The 23,042-nt window shown below is 47.2% G+C and overlaps 1 protein-coding gene across 3 annotated transcripts in view; it reads left to right on the top strand.

The window, feature by feature from the left end:
- The window catches only part of ARID3B (AT-rich interaction domain 3B), a 418,853-nt gene that overhangs the window by 7,438 nt on the left and 388,373 nt on the right, over nt 1-23,042 (top strand). The gene's annotated exons all lie outside the window — the stretch shown is intronic.

Genomic DNA, 23,042 nt, shown 5'->3' with positions numbered 1-23,042 from the left:
GGCCTTGAGTTTAAAAAGCAGAACTGCTACACGGGATCTCAATCGAGCCATTGAACTGCGCAGTATATTAATCATGTTTTTCATTCTTAAATTTGAAGGCATCCAACGTTCCACGTAGTGCTGTTATCAAAACCACTTCAGGTCTTCGCTGTCCTTTTTAAAGGTTCCTTTTGGTAACCAAAGTCTCTTTTCATTTCCAGAGTAACAGCCCAGTATTATCGTGCCTCTTCTAGCCTTTATTTAAAACCTCTCTGAAACTTATTTTTTACGTTCTCCTTCTTTACTTACCTTGTAAATCTTATTTCATCTCTCCTCACCCTTTCTACCTGCCCCCTACACCTTCTCGTTATTTGAAGCAGTGACACTACATAAAAATAAATTCAATGGTCATTTTATAACATTTGCTCTTTTTCATTTTAAAAACCAATTCCTGGGTTTTAGCATTGCTTAAGGGCAGCTTTGTATTTTAATATGTATTGTTCAACCCTGTGATTTGATCATATCCTGCACAGTTTAGTCTTTCTGTGTTAAAGCTTTGCAGTACATGTGTGGTGTAATGGGTGTTAACACGGGGAACATTCCTGCAGCCTTGTCTTTGTTCAAGCTGTCTTCATTTTTTAGCATTACCTGACTAAGAAGTAGAACAATACTGGTTTGCAGCTAGCAATGGGACATCATGAAAAAAATACCCAGACTCTAAATGTATATCCGTTCATAAAATTCACTTTTATATGTGGGGGTGCCAATACTACTTCCTGTCTAATACTGTTCCTCCTAAGAAAGTGTGGATAGTGGTAGATATGTGCTGTTCTATTTTGAATGATTAGAGGAGGGTTAACAAGGTTGTAATGGTAGTAGGAGTTAAAGAACTGTGGTCGTTGTCTTCTTTTTTTTATTAACTCCCTTTAGTGTTCTTAAAATGGTTATGCTTCTCTTTAATGTAGGATACTTATTGGGAGTACAGCTGCTTTTACGTTTTAGTCTACCGTTAATAATTGATGCTGACATGGTTCACTATTGGAAATCCCCCTTGTTACTATTGCACTATACCCAGTGCTTTTTAGCATGTGTTTATCTAATTGTGATAGCAATGCTCAGGTGCTTTGCCATAATCTGTACCTCTCTTGCTCATACTCTGATGCACTGGTGAGCGTAGGAGATGCTTTTCATTAGTCTATGGGTTCTGGGAGGGACATATGTTACCTTACAGTGGAGATCAGTTTGGCTCAGTCTTAGGGAGGATCATGAGAGCCCCCGCAACTCCCCCTCTCTCCCGCACTCCACACAGACACCCTAGCACGCACCATGCATACCACAGAAATCGCATCACACCCATACCCCTAAGACACAGAGAATAGAACTTTTCTACCGTACATACCTATGCACACTGTTTTTCAGTCTTCTAGTGGAAACGTGTCTAATTTTCCGTGAACACCTAAAAGAATAGCGGCCTTTATTTATTTATTTATTTATTTATTTGAAACATTTGTAAAGCGCGAACGAAGGCCCGAGGGCATCTCGGCGCTAAAAAACTGCTATGTTTAACCCAGAGAGCCAGAAAGTACGAAGGTTAAAAAGGATCAGAGGTTAAAAAGCCAGGTTTTAAGATTTTTTCGAAAGGACCTGAGAGAGGTGCTGGCCTTAATTGAATATGGAAGTGTATTCCACAATTTCGGTGCGGCTACTAGGAACCGCCTATCACCCCAATTGACAGTTTTGGTTCGGGGTACCGCCAGATCAGAAGAATTGGAGGAGCGCAGTGTTCTTGATGGGCAGTAGGGAATTAAATTTTGAGTGAAGAACACTGGTCCGACATTATGTAAGGCCTTGTATGTCAAACATAGTGCCTTGAACTTTATCCTCTTTTTCACTGGGAGCCAGTGAAGTCGTCTTAAAGTTGGTGAGACCGATTGGTATTTAGTGATACGCCCTAGGAGCCTTGCCGCGGCATTCTGGATGGCCTGCATTTTAGCTAGCACTCTCTCCTGGGCACCTAGAAACAGGGCGTTACAGTAATCTAGGGTGGAGAGAACCAGGGCGCTTACCAATGTTTTGGCATGATGCTCAGGTAAAAAGGGCAGAATTTTTTTTATGAGCCGGAGTTTGTAAAAGGCAGAGGAAGAGATCTGGTTAGCATGAGGCAGGAAGTTCAGACGGTTGTCAAACAGTACACCCAAATTCCTGACCTTGTCGACCGGATCTGGAGGCTGGCCCATAGACGACGGCCACCATAAGGGGGACCAGTCTGGGGAAAGATTGCCGAAAATTACAACCTCTGATTTTTCAGAGTTCAATTTCAGGCAATTATGGCCCATCCAGCTGCCTATTGCCTGCATACCTTGGTTAAGCATGTTCGCTTTTTGTGGCCCATCGTTCTTAACAGCTAGGATCAATTGGGTGTCATCTGCGTAGGACGTTAGGCTCATCCCAAATGCCCTGATGACTTTGGCAAGGTCCGACACATAGATGTTAAAAAGTGTCGGACTAAGGGATGAGCCCTGAGGAACTCCACATGGTAAAGACAGTGGGGAAGACTCGAAAGGTCCCACAGTGACAACCTGGGTCCTATTAGCCAGGAAGGAGGCAATCAGATTTTTTGCGTTGCCTCTAAAACCTATGCTCTCGACGCGGTCGACCAAGGTGGTATGGTCGACCGTGTCGAAGGCCGCCGATAGGTCCAGTAGAATCAGGATGGCAGAGCCCCCTGCATCCCGGATAGATCTAATATCATCTGCCGCCTTGACCAGAGCGGTCTCTGTCCCATGGCATCGGCGGAAACCAAACTGCGATTCGTCGAGCCTTTTGTTCTCCTCGATAAAGAGGGAGAGTTGGGTGTTCATGATTTTTTCCACCACTTTCGCTAAAAATGGCAGACTGGCAATGGGCCGGTAGCTTTTAAGTTCCTCTTTATCGAGGGAAGGTTTCTTCAGAAGCGGTTTTATGAGTGTTTTCTTTAGGGTGTCCGGGTAGATGCCTGTGGAAAACATGGAGTTACAGATCTCGGTTATGGATGGGAGAACTGTGTCCATCATAGGCCGCAGAACCTTCAGAGGACATGGGTCCAAAGCTGACCCAGATTTAATAGAGGATATGATGTTGAGTACCTGAAGGCAGGTCACCTCTCTGAACTGCTGAAAAATTGGTCCTTCAGGCTGGGTAAAGGCCTCATGGGCGCTAATTGCTGTGTTAGCAAAGTTTCGATAAATGTCATCCACTTTGCTGAAAAAAAAACTAGACAATGCGTCACAGAGGGTTTGGGAAGGGGGGGGTGTAAGATCCACAGAAGAGCCAGCTAACTGTCTGGTAGTCTCAAATAGACATTTATTTGAGTTCTGTGCATTTTCTATTCTGTAACAATAATATCTTTTCTTGGCGTCTGTAATAAGATTTTTGTATATTGTTACCGACTCTTTGTAGAGAGATTTGGACTCCTGGGAATAATCCTTACGCCAGTGTCTCTCTCTGTTCCGGCACTGTTGTTTTTGGGTGCGTAGTTCATCCGTGTACCATGGGGCCGAGGGGGTCGCTCTATTGCGTGACCGCTGTTTGACTTGAACCAGATCTCTGGCTGCTGAACTGACCCAGTGGTAAAATTGAGAGGTGGCGGTATTAGGGTCAGTGGATAACAAAGGAGTTGTATCTGTGAGCAGATTTTTTAAGCTGCATTCATCTATGTTATCCCAAGCCAAGTATGTTTGATGAGGGTTACCGTTAGATTTATTAATCGGGAGATCATAAATTTGTAGCGATGAAAGAATAAGATGGTGGTCAGACCATGTTAGAGGCAGTATTTTTGTAACTTGAAAGCCAGTGGCATTTGAAAAAATGCCATCTAACATATGACCTCCTTCATGCGTGGGGGCATGAACCAAAGTGGCCAAGCCAAAGGTAGATAAGTCTGCTAATAGAGAGGCTGTGTCAGGATTATCAAGGGCATCAAAATGAAAGTTAAAATCGCCTAGAATGGTAAAAGGGGTATCTAATGCAGATACTTCCAAAAATGACCTGAAGGCGCCAATGAAGTCACCTCTAGGCCCAGGAGGGCGGTAAAGAAGAATCCCTTTAAAAGTGTAAGATGGGGACATTTTAATAAAAAACTCAATGGCTTCACACGAGGTCTGCACAATAGTGGTAAACCTTACAGTGTAGGTGTCACGGGCGATAATGGCAATGCCACCTCCCTTTTTCTTGGTTTGCCTATCTAATCTATGGGTGGTATACCCCATCGGGACTGCTATGACCAAATCCGGGTCGGATGCTGGGCCCATCCATGTTTCAGTCATGAACAGGAGATCTATTTTGTGGTCATGGATCAACTCATGAATGTCTTGGCTATGCTTGCCAAGTGAGCGGACATTTGTGAGTGCTATCGTGTATGTTTCCGTAGTACGCAGTTTACTTTGCGGGGGTTTATGGATAGCGGGGATCATGGTATGACAGCCCGAGCAATGAGTTACAGGGCTAGTGAGCAGGGAGATCGGATGGAAGATACAACAGGTTTCACTAGTCGTGGGGCGACAACGCATAAGCTGGGCGGCCGAGTAATGAATACGAGGGGGCTGGTCAAGTGGGCCAGGGGGGGTGGCCCTAGGCCCGGGCCAGGCGCGGACGGGCGCAGACGGGCTTGCCTTAGGCGCGCCTTCGGCGCGCCGTCGGCGCGCCCGCTGCGCCCGCCCGCTGCGCGGACGGGATGGCCCAGTACTTTTAAGCATTGTTCGGGGAGGCGGAGGAGGGCGAGAGGGAGGAGCAACTCGACCAGCAGCCTTCCCCAACCAAAGATGGCGGCCAATCTGGATCGAGCCAAGAGTTCCCAGTGCCTAGCAGCAGCAGCGCTGACTCAATGTTGCTCCAGAGTGGCCTCGGAGCGAAGTAATCTCGCGCCGAGGTGAGCAAAGAATTAAAAATTCACAAGCTAAAATATTCACAAACTTTTTAAAAAACGGGATATTTGTTGCTAAATAGCAGGATTATCGTTCTAGTCAGCAGAGACAGCAAGAACCCCCGGCTTCCGCCTCAGGGGAGAAATAAGCAGCTCGAGGATGCAGGAAACACCCTCTAAAGTAACCTGGGAGGGCGGGAGGGAGGAGCAACTCGACCAGCAGCCTTCCCCAACCAAAGATGGCGGCCAATCTGGATCGAGCCAAGAGTTCCCAGCGCCTAGCAGCAGCAGCGCTGACTCAATGTTGCTCCAGAGTGGCCTCGGAGCGAAGTAATCTCGCGCCGAGGTGAGCAAAGAATTAAAAATTCACAAGCTAAAATATTCACAAACTTTTTAAAAAACGGGATATTTGTTGCTAAATAGCAGGATTATCGTTCTAGTCAGCAGAGACAGCAAGAACCCCCGGCTTCCGCCTCAGGGGAGAAATAAGCAGCTCGAGGATGCAGGAAACACCCTCTAAAGTAACCTGGGAGGGCGGGAGGGAGGAGCAACTCGACCAGCAGCCTTCCCCAACCAAAGATGGCGGCCAATCTGGATCGAGCCAAGAGTTCCCAGCGCCTAGCAGCAGCAGCGCTGACTCAATGTTGCTCCAGAGTGGCCTCGGAGCGAAGTAATCTCGCGCCGAGGTGAGCAAAGAATTAAAAATTCACAAGCTAAAATATTCACAAACTTTTTAAAAAACGGGATATTTGTTGCTAAATAGCAGGATTATCGTTCTAGTCAGCAGAGACAGCAAGAACCCCCGGCTTCCGCCTCAGGGGAGAAAGTGCCAGCTTTTCAGTTTTGAATAAATCCGTGCAAAAAGATTCAATCCTACGACCAGATAAGTTGACAACTCTAGTTTATATTGCGTGAGCTGATCTATCTGGGTGGACCCAGATTAAAACAAAGTCGCGTTGTCTCTGTATGAATGTCAGGCGTTCACCAGTTGCCCGACTTGTTTAATGTGGCATAATAAGAAGAATAGAGCTGCATTTATCGAGTCATCCATTTATTATAGTTCACCATCATACAAGCTAACGTTTAAGAAGAAGAAAGCGGGGATAACAAAAAAAATCGGAATATATTCCCTAAATTGAATTAATTTTAAGAGGCAATTTCAGGCGCAAGAAAGCCAACATGAAGTCAGTTTTGTCTTTAAAGATCGGGAGTCTCCCACCCAAATCGGGTCTCTTGGCGTGTATGCACTCTGGTTTAGTAGATGCTAAAAATAGCATATTTTCCACAGAATTTAGGATCGAAAATCTGTTATTCTGGGCCAACCCCGTGTTTAAATAGCCGTCTGATCTACTTGTGTCTGCGTTGACTGGGTTCAGCCATGCACTCGCCTGCACGTCTCACGATTTTGGCACATTCCGTTTCAATTCATTGTCCACGTATGCTTTCGGTTGAGTTTAATACTTGAACACACACTGGAAATGTGTACTATTGGAATGCTTTTTAGGACGCACTGAAGTAAGCATTTTAAACTAGGCTTTTGAACCGGTCTGCGGTGTTAATTGATCAAATAAGTTTGGGGGAGGGGCTTTCAAAATAAGGAAATCCCTTCGTACCCCTGAACTGAGCGCAGTGGAGCAGCAGCCAACGACACTGCCAGTGCTTGCTTGCTGTGCCGCCGTGTCCCCAGGGGACTCTTGTTAACGTTAGAATCGCAGGGGAGAGCGGTTTAACCCCCTCGCCTCGAGCCCTCTGCCGCCGAGTTTTTGAAGGGGCAGATGGATGTTATTTAGTCAGTCTTCCAGAACCCGGCCTGCTCTTCATTGACAAGGCAGCGAGGACGGCTTTCCCGCCACTCCCTCGCCGCCGCCGACTGAAAGGAGCACCTCTGTGTGCAGAGTCAATAATTGTCGGACATGAGGGCTGACAAAAGAGCGGGGCTGGGCCCCTGACACAGGGCGGCGGGCTCTGTTGACCACCATGGTCTGGGGATTGGCCTGTGCGTCCCCGCAGGACGGGGAGGGGGCAGACCTCCCGTGATGGCAACACCACAGCGCCACGTCACGACGGGTACAATCGGCTCTCCCCGGACAACTCGATTAACAGATGTGAGCAGCTAGCTACCTTGGATCGCGGCACATATGCCACATAAATAGCTTTAGGGCAGTAGCAGATGGGGTGAGCGGGAGGTGGGTGGTTCAGCCTTTGATGTAAACGGGAGCGGTTCGGAAGCTAGCGCTGCTGGAAGCCTGCTCGTGCAGAAGTTTCGTCCCCTGCAGGGAATGATGGTGGAATACAGTTCTGTGGAATTATTCGGGAAAAGTATGTTTGCTTGCCAGTATATTATATTGACCATACATGCTGATAAGAATCCAAAGTCGCCGGTTTCCCTGGAATGTACGGGGACTAATGTATCTATTGTTACTGCAGGCCCTTGAATGAAGGGCCAAGTCCCCAGGGTGGACACCAGGCTGAAAGACGCTGCGACCAGTGAGAGGTGTGCGACAGATTACGCAGAATTGCAAGTCCCGCACGTGCTACAGCGAGGCATTCGTGGCTTGCACCAAAACGATATTTACCATGAGGGGCAGTGGACAGGATGATGAATAAATTATATATTTAGAAGTAGATGTAAATGATATAACTGCAATGTGCCTTGGGGTGTGTAGACTGCAGCAATTTGGTCTGTTTTCATATGTAGGGACATTTGAACCTGCAAAATTGGATAGGGTGGAGGAGACTGAATCGCTGATATCATGTTGTAATGGAATCATTGCTCGTACAGGTTGTAAATATGTACTTCACCCATATGAATGCGAACAGTAGATGCAGTTTGCCTCCGAATGGGATCGTTTGTTTGCTTGACTTACTAAAATTCAATAAAAAGTACAGTAGAAAAATCCCCCAAAAGCCATTAAACTCACGAAAAAACTTCTGTTGTATTTCATGAAGGCCTTCCTAGATATTTTTTATCCCGAATACTTGGTTTGCCAGCACATTCCCTCAATGTTGTGGGCCCCAATAAACTTGTCCATTCTTGAATTCACTTTAATAACACACAAAGTGATTAGGTGGGCGTTAAAGAAGCCTCTTTGTGATTGAAGTTTTAGTCTTTAACTAGCTCACCGTGTACTGACTGGTAGCAGATTCATTTATGGTAGGACCTTTCTGCTTCTGCTCCTTCTGTTTTGTCTTGTTTTTATGGATACGGTCGGCCCGCTGTACTGTCTGCACAGGTTTATGTGTCTCAAAGGTACCCCAGGCATGAATGGGGCACTCTTAAAAGGTTGGGGTTGCGCTATTCTGAGTCCACAAGGGCACATTATCATACCATGAGTTTGTGGTGTAGTGTTTCCTACCTGTAACAGCAAAGCCTCATTTGGTAGTAAAGGGCCTTGTTGGTTTTGTGGCATTTGCCTATGTTGGGTAATTTGTTAACAGGAACATCCCTCCCAGCCACTCTTGTGTGCTGGTGGTGTAGTGCCAGAGACTTGGGCTAGTCACCTGCCGTGACAGAAGGCAACTGAATGCACCCTCAAGTCGTGCAGTGGTCTGAGGCAACCAGCATGTTATGTTAATATAATTTATACAGTGCATGAATCGCCCCAGAGGGCTATCTCAGCGCTTGGCCAAGCAAGGGATTACTGTTCTAAAAGAGCACTGTCTTCAATTGATTTCTAAATTGAGGATGATCCGTTCACATACGAATGTGCAGAGGTAACCTATTCCAATACAGAGGGACAAGATACGAAAAGGCCCTGCCTTCTTTGAGTCCTTACATGGACCGGCAACAGCGCTTTGTCACTAAATCTCAGCAGTCTAGAAGGCAGTAATGAACGAGCCTGGGCAATAGATAGCTGGGTCTCTTTTCCAAGTAAGGAATTGTATCAAACTACAGATTTTAAAGCTAATTCTTTTGCTGACTGGTAGCTAATGAAGAGAGCTCTGAAGAGGGGAAGAACAGTTTCAGTTGGAGCATTGCACATGGCATGGGCAGCAGTGTTTTGCACCACTTGGAGTTTAGAAAGCAGCGTCTCATTTGCAGAGGCCAGAAGTGTATTGCCATAGTTCAAAAGTCTGAAGACCAACACCTGAACAAGGGTTCACCTCACCGAGAGAGGGAGGAGGGTAAAAACTCTTATCAGCAGGCGCATTGTCTAGACTCGTATGCCAATGGTAGTTCATACCTGATCCTTCATGGAGAGAGTTTAGTCCAGTTTGACGCCCAGATGTTTGACCAGTGGTTTAGGACTTGGAACAATGCCAAGTTGCGAATGCCACCAAGCGGATGACCAACGCTGTTGGGCCCTACCAAACAGCATGATTTCAGTTTTGCCAGCATTCAACTGAAGGATGCCAACTGTCATTAAATCATGATTTGCTATCATCCCGACTGAAAAAATTTCTTCAATTTTAGACCGCCATCACAGGAGATACTTGACTCTTTTTTCATCTGCATAAAATGTTACCTAGAATCCGAAGGTTTTGATGCTCTTAGCAGGGGGTTGGGGGCACAGAGATGTTAAATAAGTTTGGGCTAAGACAGGAGCCCTGTTGCACCCCTTTGTCCATTGGCCAACGGCACGATGCAGGATTTAGAAGAACCAATAGAAATAGTTTGGGTAGGGTTGAAAAGAAATTTTTTAGGTACCTTAATGCCAAGCCCTGTATCTCCTGCATCCTATGAGTTAGCCTGATATGAGAGACTGTATCAAATTCTTTCGATAACTCCAACAGCACGAGGATGGAAGGGAAATTTGCATCTAGGGAGCATATGATCTGGTCAGTCGCAGCTTACCAGGGCTGACTCTGTACTGTGAGTGCGACGAAAACCCAAATTGTGATGGGTACAAGATTGACCTCAAGATATTCTGTGAGTTGCCTGTTTATTTGCTTCCTACAGTTTACCCAATACGGGGAGCAGAAAAATTGGGTGATAATTTGAAAGAATCAAGGGAGACTGGTTTGCCGCCTTCTGAAGCATCTGAATGACCTGTACCTCTTTCCAAGCCCACGGATTCTTGCATGTATTAACTGATTGAATATGGAGCATATGGCCGGAGCAAGTTGTCTGGACAGGATAGCTGTAATCCTTGGGGTGCAGATATCCAAGAGTGACCCGGATTTAGATGTGACAAGTGCTTTCTGAAATTCCCCTAATGTAAAGTTGTTAAACTTGCCCAAATTGGCATGGTATAGTGTGGAATTGTGCAATCCTTATATTTGTGACCGGAAAAAATACAATATGCCGGAGTATAAACTGCATTTATTTCCTTCATTTAGAGTAGTGAAGTAAAAAAGTTTGTCTGTACATTCATAATTTTTTTGCCAAATTCTCTTGTTTAGGAGACTCCGGTTTTTATTATGGGCCTCGATGGGGAATCCATGCACAGTAAGTCAAAGCAATATGTATATGGAGAATGATAACATTTAGAACTATGGATAAATGGAAACAGGAAAAAAGAGACGGATGTGATGGGGAATAGGGTAGGAAGTCAGGCAATAATTGATATGAAATGCACAGTAAGACATGGACGTTATTATCCGGGTCATTGGAATATGCAATACTGCAGCCACGGAGATTTTTCACTTAATTATGGATTTGCCGCATTTGCACACTTAATCATCTGCTGCATAATCTGCATATTTTAAAAAACAAATTGTTTTTAGCTCGGTTGGATCAAAAATAACCAGTTTCTTTCCACCAGAAGACTTTTCTTAAAGGTTGGCTGGGCATCCTTCGGTTGCTCATTGCTGTATTTGGATGTTGAATTGCTACTAATTAAGGCGAACTCTTCTCACGCTGTTACCCAGTGAAAAAACGTCAAAATAATGAAGTGCTACTATTAAAAATTGTGCTCAATAATGCTGCATAATTTAGCCGACTCTGGCACAAAATTTGGTCCTTCTGCCGCATCATTTCAGTGGCCCGAACTAATATTAGGAAGGTTACCCCGGTCATCTTGGGAGGAGACTTAAATTGTAATTTCGAACCTGTCCCGGGCATCTCTGATGTGTTTGAAGACGAGGACCAAGCGTATAACATTCCCCAGCTTGAAACCACCAAATCTGTTAAATATTCTACATTGGCCAGCCAACTATTAAGACTTACCGCAGATCACGGCCTCAGAGCAGGCAATGGCCGTCTCCCATCGGACTTGCAAAAACAACCAACCTTCTCTAAAGCTAATAGTAATCTAGACTTTGTACTCGTTTCTCTTAGCATCTGGCACTTTTTGATTGATCTGAAAGTAGTAGGCAGGGGGGAAAGTGATCACTATCCTTTGGAACTTTACATCAACATGAACATGGTTAGTGACACCATCACAACATCGACTGAATCTACCCATGTCAGCATATGTGAGGACGTCCATATAAACAACAACAGACGCGCAGTAAGATGGCCACGTGTTCTGGCGGATGGTAAGGCCATAGCGTTGGTGTATTCTCTCTTTGAGCAAATGTTTGCACATATAGCTGACCATGCCTTCTTACCTGAACACTTTGATCATTTTGTCGATCTACACAGTCTTCTTTTCAGAACTAAAAACGTATCTATCAAAAATGCCGAGAAAGAAGCAACAAAACACAAGAGTGGCCAATCACGGAAAGTTATGGTATGACCACTCGTGTAGGATTGCTAAAAGAACCTTATTGCTTGCCATTAAAAATAAGGCAAAAGAAGAAGTTAAACTTGCAAGGGTGGAATACAAACGTACATTAAAAACATCCCAAAAACTTTGGGAGGAATCAATTTGGGCTGAAATGCTAGCTGCTGCAAAAACTAATGACAATGTTGGCTTCTGGAGGCTAGTGGCTAATGGGGGGCATGCTGGGAGAGCTGTGAAAGATGTATTCCTGGATGAGATGACCTGGGTAACTCACTTTACAAATCTCTACAAACAATACGATGGTGACAGCCAAGGGAGCTTATGGTCCTCCCCCCCTATTGAACCCCTCAACTTTACATTGGAAGAGACAGTAAGGGCGATCAACGAACTTAAAAACACCAAAGCCCCTGGTCCGGATAAAATACCGGGGGATCTTTACAAACACGAAGTTGACGTCTGGGCCCCCTATGTGAACCGTCTGTTCAATGTCTTATCCTAAAACTGCAACTTTCCAGACAGTTGGCGGGCAGCGGAGGTTGTGTTAATATTTAAAAAGGGGGATAGACTGATACCCTCTAATTACAGACCAATTAGTCTGATGGACACGCTCCAAAAATTATATGCTAAACACTTGCTATTCAGGATCAACGACTGGCTGGAAGATTCGAACATAATTTCCAAATTCCAAGCTGGTTTCAGGAGTAAGACCAGCACTATAGACCAAATTTTTCGTTTTTGTTGTTTGATTTGGAAGTATGTGCAACTCAAAAAAGGTCATCTGTATGTAGCCTTCGTTGACCTGAGGGCCTCATTCGATCTTGTGCCACGCAGTCTACTTTGGAAAACTTTAAGAGAAATAGGTTTACCGGGATGCCTCCTGGCCCAAATAGTCGAGCTGCATGCTGACAATTTCGCAAACATCAGGTGGGGCCCTAATGGCGAGTTGACACGCAATATTCCCATCGACCGCGGGGGGCGCCAGGGATGTGTCCTGGCCCCTACCTTGTTCTCTCTGTTTATTAATGATGTCCCTGAATATTTGAATGCTTGTGTTAATGATTCGCCGCAGCTCAATGGTGTAAGGGTGCCTGCGTTGCTCTTCGCAGACGATACAATACTTATATCTCAAACAAAAAAGGGCCTCCAGGCACTCCTTAATTCCTTCAGCTGCTATTGCCTGACAAAGGGCTTGGAAATTAATGCTAATAAAACAAAATGCATGTCATTAAATCCCAGTATGCCAGATAGAGGGCTTCTGACCTTGAATAGCCAAAAACTAGGTACTGTGGATAACTTTTCCTATTTGGGTGTTGTACTCGATTCCAAGCAAAGTTGGAAACCCCAAATCGAGAAAAGCAAGATAACATATGCCCAAAACGTCAAACCAATTTTATGCAAAATGAATACTAGCACAAGCAAAAGTGTAACCCCGGTTTTAGAACTTTTAAAATTTAAAATACAGTCTGCTGTGCTATATGGAGCAGAGATATGGGGCCCGTGGGCAAAGAATAGTTTTCAAATTCTGGACAATAAATTCATGCGTGCATCTGTAAGGGTTCCTAATAGTACACCCCTTTTACCTCTCCAACTTGACCTGAACTTCAGGAGAACAGACCATCTAGTTATCCTAAGGCCATTATTATTCTGGGTTAGGCTTTGGACTACTCCAGAGCTGATAGAATATAGAAATGGCCTGCAAGAACTGATGACTCTTGATTCTTTTAACTCCATCCATTGGCTAGTGCATATTAAAAAATGGTTTACACTCTTGGGCTTATATTCAATGTGGGAGACTCCAGACAAAATGCCCACATTTTCCAAACTAGTAGTTAAGCGAGCCTTCTGGACCCACATGAGTGGAAAATTAGTGGATGGTAGTAGTGTTGGTTCCGCAGTCCAGGCCTTCTTATCATTTAAGGATGAATTCCGTTTTGAAACATTCTTGGACGAGATTGAGCCACCCATTGCAAAAACCCTTTACTTAAAGTTCAGATACGGGATACTTATGCTGAATTACAATACCGAAAGATGGGCACAAAAAAGACTGGGAGAATCGAATGTTAAAACTGGGTGTTGCCCTATGTGTTCCAATGTCTGTCCTGAGAACGAGGTTCACATGTTTTTTGTTTGTAGCGCATACATGAATGCTAGAAAGAAATGGCTAAAACCAATGTGTAACCTCTTGGGAACCAGGTCCTGCTCAATAGCCTTTAGGATCATGAAAAGTAATTCGACCCAGTACATTGTATTTAGCATAAGTAAATTTCTATATTCTGTTTACATAACCCGTAAAAAACAAGGACATGTACTTTGAGTTGGAAAGGTGTATATGTTTACACAACCCTTACATTTTTAACATTTTTATATATTTTTAAATTTGAAATGAAATATATTGCGTGTTTGTTTTTAAAAAATGAATTGTAAAAGCTATTCTTTTTCCATGTACCATTTTCTTAATTACTGCCATGCTTACTGCTTAATTTTCTATGTATTTATGTGACTTTTATGGCCAAATTGGCCGAAATAAAGTAATAATAATAATAATAATATTAGGAAGGATATGTGTAAACTTGAGGCAAGAATACACTGGCTGTTACAAAAGATATGCAGTTTCAACACAAATGGGGCTGCTCCAAGTCTAGTGACCGAGATGCTCTAAGACTAAATTGTGAGTGTGGAAATCTCACAACAACAAAGGGGCTCTGTTCTTACCAACTTTGTGGTGAGAAGATACCACTTGGTGAGGTGACCTATGTCACACTCCACTGTAGAATGGCCCATGTTAAGCCCTAGGACAAGAACCTACAAGCCCCATGGGAGGAGGAGGATGGAAGGAAGAACCCTGTAGTCTGACTTGCCTCAAGATGCGTCTCCCGTGAGTGCACCTATCCTCCTGTCCTCCCCAGATATTCACACATTGAGTTGAAACAACCCACATCCAATGAATTGTTTTACTCTGGACATGCATCAACTACATACAGATTGGGATACCTGTATCTACTGAACACACTAGCACCTAGCTTCCACAGATACTTAGTCTTGGAGATACCCAAAGTGATCAGAAATGATGTGTCCAGGGGGGGGTGGGGGCATAACACTAACACTGATAGACCAGGCACAGAGTGCCATTTATGAAGTGCAGTATGAAAGCAGGGTTCCTCCTTGGGACAGGAAGGCACAGCCGCTTGGACAGACCATGTGTGGACAATTAGGCATGCAAAAAATTACTATGTGGCAAGAAGAGAAACCCACTAGGACAGGGAAACTTATTGGACTTGAACATTTACACTTCAAACATACACTTACAGAGACAGGCAATGCATTGGTCCAGAGCCCATTGCCACTTTTATGGTTTAATTCTTTTTATTGAAAGCCGTAGAGAGAGAAAAACACAATACACAACAATCACCTTCTAGTCGCATACTGGTAAAGTGACATATAAGCAAATGGGGCGCAGTGTAATTATGGTGCGGTCTCCAAAATACAGCCTGATAAAACCCTCAGCCCCTGAAATGTTTAGTTACGTTATAACAACAAAGTGAAGAACTTCCCGCCCCATCCCCCCCTCACCCAGTGCTCATAACCACCCCATTTCCCACCGCTACTCCTGTCCACTGTGTCTCTCCATCAGCATCTCCCTTAAGGATCAGCCTTCTTTGATTCCGTGAGCCTCAGCAGCCTAAGGTACCTGGGACAAGTGAATTCTCTGAATTCGGTGATTAAGAGTGACCGAAATGGTTGCCAAAGCTCCCCATATTGATCTCCTTCCTCCGCCATAGTGAGCGATCATTTTTCCATGCCTAGTACATGCCACAGCCTGTGCAGCCAACCAGTAATGGAGGGGGTTGTGGTGGTGTGCCAGGGTGCGAGGATGTTTTGCACCGCGGAGCCCAGTGCAATGGCTATTTGGCGTCCCCTGCGGGAGCGTAAGAAATATGTTAATGGGTTAGGAGGTCCTAATAATACATATGCTGGGAAACGTGGAAGCTCTATTTGGAAGTGTTTGTCCACATCGTCTTGCACCTGTGTCCAGTAAGATTGGAGATGGGCACAATCCCACAATAGGAGCACCAGGTTGCCAACTTGGCCACAGCCCCGCCAACAGGATTTCTCTTTACTATGATCCATCTCGTGCAAACGTTCTGGAGTGTAGTACCAATATGTTAATATTTTCGTGATTGTCTCTGTGAGCCCGATGTGGTACGCAGAGGGACCTGCTCTGTAGGATATCTTCTCCCTTGCTTTATGGCTAAGAACCCTGCCCAATTCTCTTTCCCATCGGTCCATGCCTGTGTTATAAATGTGTCTGCGGTGTCTGCAATATCTTGTAAAGGTCAGATATGAGTTTAGAGTTTGAGGTGCGGGTTGGGAGCCATTGTTCGTATGGAAGGAATAGTCTGTCTGTCTGTGTCCGTCCTCACTTGTGGTTGGAGCGCCCAGTGTCTGACTTGAAGGTAACGCATCCGTTCCGTCTCCGTAAAGCCATACTCTTGTTTGAAATGTGTGAAGGGGATTACTCCCTCTGGGCTATAGATGTGATGTAGGAAGCGGCAACCCGCAGGTCTCCAGTGTGTGATTACTCCCTCTGGGCTATAGATGTGATATAGGAAGCGGCAACCCGCAGGTCTCCAGTGTGTGAAATTCAGTCTCCCTGTGCCCGGGGTAAAGTCTGGGTTATCTACCAGCCGGGTGAGCGGGGATGGGAAAGTCGTAAGGCCATGGGTAAGGCTAGTGGCATCCCACACCTCCAATGGTACCCGCGTGATGTACGAGGCGAATAAGTTAGAAGGCCTGTGGGCCTTCTGGAGAGATGGGATTTCCTGTAATGGGCGGCCTGCCACGACTTGGTCTTGGGAAGAGCCAGTGTTTCTCCGACTCCCATTTGCTCCATTCCACCGGGTTGCGCAGTTGCACCGCCTGATAGTATTTGTGCAAGTCAAGTATCCCCAGGTCCCCGGATTCCAGGGCTAGTGTCCTCAAGGCCCTCCACATCCTAGGCATCCGGCCCTGCCAGATAAATTGGCCAAGTTCAGCTTGTGTTTGCCGTATCCATCCGGCAGGAGGTTGCAAGGGTAGGGCTCGGAAAAAATAGAGGATTTGGGGTAAGATGGTCATCTTGACCGCTGCAATCCTGCCTAACCAGGAGAGCGGGTAGTGTCGCCAGCGACTTATTTCCTCCCTAATCTTCTCAAGGAGTGACTTGTGGTTAGCCTCTGCCATGACGGTGAGTGAGGGGGCCAGCTGGATCCCCAGATATGGAACCATGCCCGATGTCAATTAATTAGAACAACATGAAAGGGTAGTTCCCGACAATGTAAAGAACTAATGAGTTCCAAAAATATAAAATGCCAAGTGCCCACAGAAAAAGCTACTGATGTTTTAAATTATTTTATTTTCATTTATATTTATAGAAAAATCTGTCAAAAGTGCATAGTACAAAAAATACATAGATCATTAAATGAGGACTGCTAATAATTCATGTAACATGAGCCCAGGAACAATAAGAGTAAAAAACGGCACATACATCCCTCACTCATACTACCAAAGACCTACTCACTCCCAAACCATACATATTGACTCAACCACCTAATGCAAATCCGCTAAACAACCAGACAAAAGAAGTGCCGACGGGCGTTTCGGAATAGTGCCACAGTATGGAATTCCTTCATCAGGGCGCAATTCATCACAGTAATTTAAGCAGGGCACAGAGTTCCAAGGTATCCAATTCAGTAAAGAAGGTTCCTGTTCAAATTTCTGGGCAGGCAAAAGCATATCTGCGGGCAAAAGGGTAAAGAATGAGTAAAGTATACGACCTATATGAGAGCCTAAAATTAGGAAGGAAAACTGGTCAGACATGGAATGAAACAAAACCTAATCAAGCTGTAAGTCATACAATCATTAACCAACTACCAAAATAAGGACAGCTAGATAAACAAGGAATCCAAAAAGTGATCTTTGCTGTATCCATCCGGCAGGAGGTCGCAAGGGTAGGCCTCGGAGAAGAAAGAGGATTTGGGGTAAGATGGTCATCTTGACCGCTGCAATCCTGCCTAACCAGGATAGCGGGCAGTGTCGCCAGCGACCTATTTCCTCCCTAATCTTCTCACGGAGTGACTTGTGGTTAGCCTCTGCCATGGCGGTGAGTGAGGGGGCCAGCTGAATCCCCAGATATGGAACCATGCCCGATGTCCACTGAATGGGTAAGAGTCTCTGTAAATAAGCTCTTGTAGTTGAAGAGAGCAATATGTCTAAGGCCAGCGACTTGTCTGTGTTCATTCTGAACCCGGCCATTTTGGCCAATGCATCCAGTTCCGCCACACAGGCTGGTAGGGCTATTCATGGGTTTTCTACAGAGATCAGTATGTCGTCTGCATAGAGACTGATGGTATGCGTGAAGCCGCCGAACTGTAGCCGCCTTGTTTTGACGTATTCTCTGGGCTAAAGGCTCCATGTATAGGGCAAATAAGAGGGGTGAGAGTGGGCACCCTTGCCTCGTGCCCCGTTCAATGATAAAACTGGCTGAGCTATATCTATTCACCCGGACTATTGCTATGGGGGATCTGTAACCGTTAAAGATGAAGTTATGGAATTTCTCCGCAATCCCCACCTTGGCCATAACCAGTTCTAAATAGGGCCAATGGACTCGGTCAAACGCCTTTTCGGCGTCCACTGCTAGCATCATTCGCTCTCCCTTCACTCAGGAAGCTTTTTCTATCAGGTGAGTGATGCGTTTAGTGTTATCTACCGTCTGGCGCTCAGGGATAAAGCCTGCCTGGTCCGGGTCTATGAGTCCAGGTAGGTGGGGGGCTAATCGGGCTGCTAGGATTCCTGTGTATAGTTTGAGATCTACATTTAACAACGATATTGGCCGGTAGGCCCCACATCTTTTCCTGTCTTTCCCCGGTTTGGGAATGACCGTTAATTGGGCCCGTAGGAGGTCAGGCGGAATCACTCCGGGTGCAGCAAACGTGTTAAACAGGCGGGTGAGGATCGGAGCGAGCGTGGTGCAGAATTTCTTATAGAAGATGGCTGGAAAGCCATCCGGCCCCGGTGACTTCCCCAGTTTTAGTATAGAGATAGCGGCAATTACTTCCTCTACGCGAATTTCCCGCTCAAGATGTTCTGCTTGCGGTGCGGATAAAGAGGAGAGCAAGGCTGTATCCAGAAAGGCAGTAGCCTCTAAGCCATTCGGCGGGTCGCCCGCGTAGAGGGTGGTATAAAAGTCACGGGAAGGCGTCTGCAATGTCAGCGTCCTCCGAGACACAGATCCCGTCGGATCGAGTAATCTCTTTAACTTTTTGTTGTTGGTGTGCCACTCGCAGTCTGTTGGTCAACAGACTGCCACACCGGTCGCCTCCAGTATAGTAGGCATGCCACAACCTCGATGCCGCAAATTCCGCTCGGTCCATGTCTAAGGCCGACAACTGGTGTCGCATGGCCTTGAGCTGTTTCCAGATTCGTGGGGCTCCTGTCCTCTGGTGCATTTGCTCCAGTTCGTGGACGCGCTGCGTAAGTTCGTCGTGTTTACGCTGTCTGTCCTTGTTTTCAGTGGATGAGAGGGCTATAAATTCCCCTCGAAAGACCACCTTCAGAGCTGCCCATTGTGTTGCAAGGGATGTGTCGGAATTGGCATTGTGGGAAAGGTAGTCGTTGATTGCGCCTTGAATGTATTTCAGTACGTCTTGAATGTATTTCAGTACGTCCCTTCTATGCAATAACGTATCTCTAAGGCGCCATATTCTAGGGGGCTAAGATGTAGACGGCAGAGTGAGCGTGGCGGTGACTGGTGCATGGTCTGAGAGGGAAATACTCCTATTTCTGTCGAGGTCGTTAATGTGCATACCGGGCCTGAGGCTAAAAGGTGATCTAATCTGGCATAAGTTTTGTGTGCATTAGAACAGTAAGAGTATTCTGTGTCTTGAGGGTGGAGTCTGCGCCAGAGGACGTGGAGGTCTAGGTTCCTCAGTCGGTCAATGCTGCTAGTGGAGAGTGCCCCCACCTGGTGAGTGTGTTGGCCTGACTGATCTAAGAGGTTATCAAAGACTAGGTTCAGATCTCCCCCTAGGATAATGTGTCTATCTGGTGTGGCCGTGACTTCAGTAATGGCCGAATGCAGGAACTGTTCTTGGCCCTCATTGGGGCGTAAAGCGACCCCATCGTGTACGTGAGGCTCCCTAAGGTGAAGCGGTATGCCAGCACCTCCCTCTAAGTTCTGCACTTTTATGTAATACCTCCCCTTTGAAGTGTCGTGCCACCAAAATCGCTACTCCCGCTGTCTTAGTGGGGCTAGAAGAGAAGAGCTGCGTTGGAAATTTACGAGAGCGCAGCCAATGGCAATCTCGTGCCAGTAAGTGAGTCTCTTGTAATAAGCATATGTCTGCTTGCGTGCTTTCTAGGCAGGACAAAACCGCTCGTCGCTTGACTGGATTGTTAAGACCCCTCACATTGAGGGTCAGTACTTTAAGGGAGGGTGGTGGGAGGCATAGTCTGTGTGGGATCCTGTCACACTAGTGTCTGAGGTGGGGAGGCGAGCGTCTCGGAAGCCCCACTCTGTGAGCCCTGTCTATTCTGATCTCAAAGTCTGCTGATTCTTCCAGGATGTCTCGCAACAGGGCCTGTAGATAGCCGGTGATGTCCGCCCCCTCCTCCTTGAGAAGGACCCCCCGGACCCGGATGTTGTTCCAACGGGACCGGTTTTCCAAGTCCTCTGCGTGTGCCTGCAGGTCCAGTTGGTCCTTCACACGTATGACCTCTTGTTGCAACTGTTCAATCTCGTCTCTCCTGGCTTGATCTGCTTCCTCAATAGCGACCACGCGCTCTCCTAGGCCGTCCACTTCTCGCCTTATCTCCCTGACCTCCCCGGCCACTTCTTGTTTCAGCGTCCGGAAATCTTCCCAGAGGGAGTTGAACAAGGACTCTAGGAAGGACTCGGTAATGGGCACTTTGTCTCCTGTGGTGTCCGTGTGTGGTTTCGTGACCCTGGGGGAGGGCGGCTCTTTGTCGTTTTTTGGGGGGCCCTTAGTGAGCATCTCGGTGAGGGTACAATCCCCCTTCTTCCTTAGGCCATCCATCTTGTGTTCACCAGCGTCTTGGGTTCGGCCCGTATTTCAGCCCTATTCTGTCCAGGTCACTCTTGTAAACTGGCTTCGTCAACAATCTCGATCCCTTCTCTGTGATCCGGGGGTCCGCGTCACTTCTCTGGCCTAGGGACCCCCGCCGTAGCCCCTTCCTCTTTGTTCCACTACCTGGGACCTGGCTGCTCGTCCGTCTTCTGTCGCGCTGTGAGGTCTTTGAGTCCCGCTGGCAGTTCTGCTCGGGCCCAATAGCTGGACTCCGGCGGGTGAGCCACACCCGGTGGACTCCCTCGAGTTTCGCCGACTACCTGTCCTGCTGCTCCTCCGTAACCCCTACTTCTGCTGCTCCTGTCGACCCTGCGTTGGTGTGTCTATGACCCTTCAGGTGCTTGCGCTGTCTGGACTTGATGTAAGCCTGTCAAATATCCGCGGGCCCCCAGAGATGGTACCTGGCCACCGGAGTCTGTCGCAAGTTCAGGGCCTTCCCGGGCCTGCTCCGCACCTTCCCCACAAAATGGCGTTGTTCGTGGTATCCGGGGTCCCTCCCCCACCCCCCCCCCTTTCTGCTAGTGTCCCCGCCGCTCCTCACCTTGTTTCTGGCGTCACCTTACTGCCTTGTCGGTGTGCTGTTGTCCGTGGTTGGGCCAGTGGGGGAGGGGCGCCTCTGGTGTAGGCCTCTCGACCCCGTGCTCGCTTGGCCTGTTCGCTGCCTCGAGGATGGGGGGTGTGCCGTAGTCTGTGGTGGAGTCGGCGGGGGAGGGGCACCTCCGGTGTAGGCCTCTCGACCCGGAGCCAACCCGGGCAGTTCGCCGTCTCGATGCTGGTGGGGAGGGAGGGGATGTGTGTCTCCCGGAGTGCAGTCCGGGGCCCATTGCCACTTTTAAAAGGACTTCTTTGATTGAGACTCGGGGACCTATGTATGGACCCATAACCGAGTTTCCTGAGACGTGAACCAAGTGCATTGATAGGGAAACCGGGATCATAGTAAAATGAGGAAACTGACACTTGGTCATGGAAACAGTTGCCATTTGTCAAGAGAAAGACAGTCCAGAATTTGACTTGCATGCCTCTTTTTCTATCCCTTTGCCTCCCTCCTAAAAGCTCCCGCCATCCCAACCCTCACTCATCAAATGATTTCCCTTGTGTCACCAAACACCAGGTCATCTAGAACACTGCTTAGATTAAAGCATTGCTATAATTTACTGTAAGATAGCATTTAACAACACCATGTTTAACATTATTTTTGATATTATGTACATATGTTAAAGTACCTCCACTCGCCACAACTGCCAAAATATTAGCGAGGACAGAAGTGGACCTGTTGGACTTGGCCGTTTCCCCCCCAAATTTTTCGCTTTTTGCCCCCCTATTTTGAATGTCTCCCCCATGGTATTAAATATGTATGGACCATGTGTGGTAAGAGTTGCCCTATATTAAAATTAAATGTTATTAAATGGTGTGCAGAAAGCAATCCCCATTTTAAAAATGTACCCGACTAAAATGTACTGTGATTTTAAAATGGATGCCATGGCCCTGGGTAGTGCCACCTGACTGCGTTAGGTTGGCGGTCTAGTTAATATTACCCAACCACCCCTAGCTTTAGGAGGGAAAGCCTGGCACCCAGGGTGCTCACCCCCTCCCCTAGAACCAGTTTAGGCTAGATTTGCCAACATTCTAGAAGGTCCTGGCACTGCCTGGGAGGAGGGTATAAATAGGGAAAAGTGCCACCAGAAAGTCAGTCAGCGCTGGGACAAGGAAGAGAGGGGACCTGCTGCGAGGTGCTACCGCCACATGGGCCTGTGAGCTGGGCCTGCACCCCTAGAACCCCCCCCCCTCTGCTGTCCCCCTGGCCCCTGAGGAAGGAAGGGCCCCTACCCAGGACACTGACGCTGTTTGGACCTGGAACTGCGCCAGCGCAGCGCAATCGAAGCCCCAGGAGGTGAGGAGTGTGCCCCTGGGCTGCTTGGAGGAACTGTTGCCCTTGTGAGGTACTGCCTATCAAGCGCTATTCTGGGGAGGTTGATGCCCCAAGGAAGTTGTGGGCCCCACCCCCTGTGGAAGCTCTGACGCTGTGAGGGACTGCCTGTAGAGGGCTGTGTGTGGAAGCGCTGGGGCTGGTGTGACCCCCGGAGAGCTGTTGGCCCTGAAAGCTGTGTGGGCCAAAGGAGGAGCTGTGCTCTGTGAAAAGCGCCCTTTTTCTGAGGAGGATAGCACCATATAAATAAATAACTGAAAGGGAGCCTACCCCTTACTGCCGCTGAGGAGACTGTGGCGCTGCTTGAGGATTGCGCCTAGTGGCCGCCGATCTTACCGCCGCAGCCCGGCGTGTGTGGGACCCCCCCACTGTGGTGGATATCGTTGCGGCGGCCCCCGGTACCAGGAGAGGGCCGCCGAAGTGAAGAAGGGGCCGCGCTAGGCCTGAGGCTGCGTCACTCGCGTCATGTGACGGGGGCGTCCGGCCGCGTCATCTGCCCGCCCCCG

The sequence above is a fragment of the Lissotriton vulgaris genome, chromosome 2_2 (assembly GCF_964263255.1).
Source record: "Lissotriton vulgaris chromosome 2_2, aLisVul1.2, whole genome shotgun sequence".
Classification (NCBI taxonomy): domain Eukaryota; kingdom Metazoa; phylum Chordata; class Amphibia; order Caudata; family Salamandridae; genus Lissotriton; species Lissotriton vulgaris.
Note: the sequence above shows the minus strand (reverse complement) of the source record. Positions and strands in the feature narration are given on the sequence as shown.